Source organism: Pocillopora damicornis, chromosome 14, assembly GCF_964200805.1.
Source record: "Pocillopora damicornis chromosome 14, jaPocDami1.2, whole genome shotgun sequence".
NCBI lineage: Eukaryota > Metazoa > Cnidaria > Anthozoa > Scleractinia > Pocilloporidae > Pocillopora > Pocillopora damicornis.
This window is the reverse complement of record NC_142683.1, coordinates 4101236-4106048: the sequence shown is the minus strand read 5'-3', so window position 1 is coordinate 4106048 and position 4813 is coordinate 4101236. Positions and strand designations below refer to the sequence as shown.

Below are 4813 nucleotides of genomic sequence, written 5' to 3'. Positions count from 1 at the left end.
GATGTAATGCGTCAATGATACCCATCTACAAACATTTATTTGATGAGCTGGATCCCACACGCATATTGGCCTGTTGTTACTTGTGATCTATTGGAGTATGCCTAGATGGTATCTCAAAATATCTGCTTCTTTTTCACATAAAGCAAGTATGTTCAACGTTCAGTACTAGATCACAGAAAATGTCAATTGCGGTAACCAGTGTAATAAGTTTCTTCCTTTTGCTTGCTCTAGCCTCAACCATCTCGAGTTGGGTATCCCTTGTTAAACAGTTTAAATTTAGCGCTTCAGGCAAGAACTCTGACAAGGTGCCAGCCCGGGTACGAACTTTATTCAGTAAACAGGTGATGTCATTGAAAAAACCTATTAACAAGGTGTTACCTTGTCATAACTCCAAAATCGCAAGGAATGAAGTTATAGGAAGAGAAAATTAAGACTTCGATCTTGCGAGTTTTAACACTTATCGTCCGAAAGGCGACAACGGAACTCCTGACGCATACCAGAATCCTTCGCCTCGCTTTGTGATTGGTCCCGACAACCCGTCGTGCCAGCCTTTGCACCAATCAGGTAGAAGCTAAAAGAAATCGTGATGTTTACGGTGCTTTAGGTCAGTTGTATGTATTAACTCTGATTTTACGGCGCAACTTTTCTGTCTGAGGAACACTATTTAGACAAAATAGAAGAATTTGCAAGACAGACAAACAGCTGCCACGATACAATTAAATTAATGGCTAAAATATCGATTAAGGCCCAGTTGTTCAAAGGACGGATAATGCTACCCAACAGATATATCGCTTTCGAGCGGATAGCGATTTAACAAAACGTATTGCGCTATCCACCGGATAGAGATTTATCTGGTGGATAGCGTTATCCACCCTTTGAATAACCGGGGCCAGACACGAAGATTCTCTTCTTGGACACACATGTGCACAAAGGCTAAAAATTTCACAGGGAATCGACCCTCGACGTGCAAACGCATTTCAAAGAGACGGAGACCTTTCAATGCATGAACTTTTATTGGTGTCATCAACCAGACCTAAAGAAAGGATTCGCAAGAGGACAAGCGTTGCGCCTTCGTCATGCTTCACTATCAATAAAAACGTACAGAGTTTCAAAATGCGAATATGGGATACCTGGATTAAATTTTGGAGAAATATATGTCTGATTTTAATTTTCCCACGTGAGAGGAGGGTCACTAAAAATATTTCATTTAACCAATTAGGTTCGCGATCGCCCATACTCTCTACTGAATGGAAATAAAACACTCTATCGGATTCCACAAGGTGTATGCATCTGGCCACTCTATGGCATAGGCAATGTTTTCTACCATTTGCTGTATGTACGTGTGGCCTTTTATCAAAAAGGAGAACGTTGATCATTAGTAGCTTAAGAACTCTGATTTGGATTGCGGATTTTCACGGAGAATGTAGAGAAATGAATCCTCCTGTCTATCTTATATTGAAGGCAACATGCGTGTTCTCCAGCAAGACTTATTCATTGTTCACTTCCGTGATTCAAAGAAACTGTTTAGGCCCATTTAATTATGACACTAATTGTGTGCAAGTCGAATTGGATCATTAAATGTTTTGTTTGTTGAGTCTATTCATGTAACTAATCCCAAATCCCTTGAAATCTTTACCAAACAAAATCCAAACTGACCGAGTTAAATGGCAAAACAACCACGAAAAAAAACATTGATTGAATATGTGAACACAGCGAGGAAGATATAGCGAACTTCGCTAAATCGGAAAACCCTTTTTCAATCGACTGCTGCACATCTTTCATTTCATTCAGAAAAAGAAGGGAAACCCTTAACCTCCACTGAGATCCACTGTTTCGAAAATTTTTGGAAAACTCACATCTCTCCATTTTTAGCGTACTTGCCTAAAAGCGCTATGGATGTGTTGCCAAGTCTCTGAGACTCTGAATTTATGATAAATTATCAAATACGCAGTTCGAGTTCGACATCAGAATACCATAGTATTCAGTATCAAAGAAGAAATCGAGAAGCCTAAATATGTAAGGAAATCGCGAAGAGAAGGGTTCCGTTCTTAAAAAAACAGATATGAGGTGTGTCGCCATCCAAAGCCCTTCTCAAGCCACAGTTTCACTATCTGTGTAGCGGCCGACACAAGTGAAGCAAATTTTCAACGACAACTATGAGTTTCGCAAATGAAGACACACTATGAAGCGAGGATATATTTTACGGAAAAGACTTGAATCGTTTTATTTAGCGTAGTCGAGGTTTCCAAGTACTTATCGTAAAGTGAAATGTGAAATTATAAGGAAGAAGCTAAGCTAAATCTAATATACGAATCAACAGTCCAATCATTCCGATATAAACATGGAACAGTTCGAGAGCAGAGCTCTGGACACCGCCCCCACCCCTCCAACTATGTGGTATCGATATGTTGATGACACAATGGCTTAGCTCCGAGTTTGGAAAAAAATTTTTAACTTTTATTTAACTTTCAAGTTTTTAGGTCGACTCAGATCTAACTAAGAACATTGTTTGTGGTAAACTTAAGTACCGATTCTGTTTACCTTAAAATCAGAACTTTCTTTTTAAGATTTATGTTTGGCTGTTTGCCAGATGTTGATAGATGGAATTTTGAGTAGATAGTATCAGTTCTTTAGTGGCTTCTATTAGTTCGTATGTTCAAGACAGCCATGGAAATAGTTTTAACGCTAGCCAGTACGTTGGAAAACGTGAGCAATAAAAGAAAGAAAAATTTCTTACTAGCATTGGTTCGTTTGTTTTTGTTTATGTGGACAAGTCATAGAAATGGTTCATTGTAAGCAAAGAAACACACATCCACTATCATTAATAAATTACTCCAAATTATTCTTCAGCACAAAGTACGCAAATTATTCTTGAGATTATAAATATATACTGGCTTGTAAATCGCCACTCTCTCTTCCCTACCCTACCCCCTCAAACAAAAAGAAAGGGAAATAGATTTGATGATTTGATTATGGTTAAGGGAAGGCTAGACACAGGCTCAAAAATATGTTGGCGACCAATACGAAAGCGATCCTCGCAGTTTTGAACAAAATTTAAATAGTGGTGAAAATAAGGCCTGAAAAATGAGGAAAATCCAAAACTGTTGGAGACTGTCAAAACTGATGACATTGGAACTTTGCAAATCTTGTAGCTCACTAAGGCAAGTCATTTTATTTGCGAAGGCAAAGGAATTGAAGAGGGATTAGTAAACCGTGAAGCACAATTTACTTTGACCTCAAGAAACGGTCGTGGAAAACAGTGATACAATGAACGAGACCATGTCACGGTGGGGATCAGAGATGAACGAGGACGAGAATGCGCTACGGAAGTAGAAATAAATGACCATGAAGATGGACTCTACCAGATCAAGTATACTCCAAAAGATGAAGGAAGGTGTAAAGTGAGTGTAAAGGTAAATGGGGAACATATCGATAGAAGTCCTTTTACCGTACTCGTAAAACCATTTCAATTTAAACCTGTTTTAACATTCGGTGAGAAAGGGTCGGCTTTAGAAATGTTCGACTGTCCTTTTGGGCTGGCAGTAAATGCTGGGGGTGAGATAGCTGTAACTGATTTTGACAACCATAGAATTAAAATCTTTAACAGTGACGGAAATTACATAAGATCCTTTGAACGTCAGGGTAACAAAGCGGGAGAATTTTATTGTCCTAAAGGAATAGCATTTCATAATAACGGGAATATTTTCGTCGCAGACAGTTCGAATCGAGTTCAGATTTTCGATGGGAGGGGTGAGTACGTAGGAAGCTTTGGTGGCCGCGGAAACCTTGATAAACACACAAATGATCCTTGGGGTTTATCTTTAGACATTGACGGTAATGTGATCGTTGTTGACAAAGGAAACAGCGTTATTAAAATCTTTGCTCCCGATGGAAAGTTCCTTATGAAAATAGGTGGGAAGGGCTCTTTGAAATCTCCCAGGCACTGTATTTAGTATGATAGCTATCTCATAGTGTCAGACAGTGGTGAACATTGTATCAAAGTTTTTGACAGGAATGGAAACTTTCAGTACAAGTTCGGGAGGAAAGGTAGTGGGGACGGGGAGTTTGATACTCCTTGTTGTATGGCAGTGAACAAATCAGGACACCTGATGGTCTGTGATGAATGTAATCACAGAGTACAAGTGTTTGAGCCGAGTAGCAAGTTTATTGGCAAGTTTGGAGCAAAGGAGAGCAATGAAGGAGAGTTTAAAAATCCTCTGTCCCTTGCAATTTTAAGTAACGACCAAATTGTTGTAAGTGTTTTCAATAACCATCGTATTCAGTTATTTGTATGAGAGAAACATAAATATCAGGTGAGGTGCAATAAGCATACAGTGACAGAAAACTGTTTGCATGCCTGTTTAAATCGCCGGTCAAAAGTCAGACATGCGCAAGTGGATTAATTTTCCCCAGCTGCGCGCTAATTCCCCATAACAGGAAAACAAAAGAAATAATCGGTTTCATATAAAATGAAAAAGGAAAGAAAAGTTTGACACGTTTATAGAAATCTGTGAATAGAAATATGAGTAAGGAAAAGTAGCATTAGGAAATCTGTTAAAGAAAACGAAAAGGGAAAACTTAGGTCTTTTTAACTCAAAAGAGTAATCAATTATGAGTATTTTGTCAATTTACCAAAGCGTTACACAGTTTTAAAACACCTTGCCTTTTTCGCATGTACAAAAGAAACAGAAGAATCTTATAATGCTGTGTTCCCAACTAAATTCACTTAAAATTATAACTCGACTTGATCCTGCTGACTGACCAATAATTCTTAATACATCCTATCGCTTGATGCGTCTGTTGAAATCTTCTC

General features: G+C 38.5%; 1 pseudogene; it reads left to right on the top strand.

Annotated features, from left to right (window-relative positions):
* The first annotated feature begins 2667 nt into the window (after positions 1–2667).
* On the top strand, positions 2668–4295 carry LOC149034073 (uncharacterized; annotated as a pseudogene).
* The last annotated feature ends 518 nt before the right edge of the window (positions 4296–4813 follow it).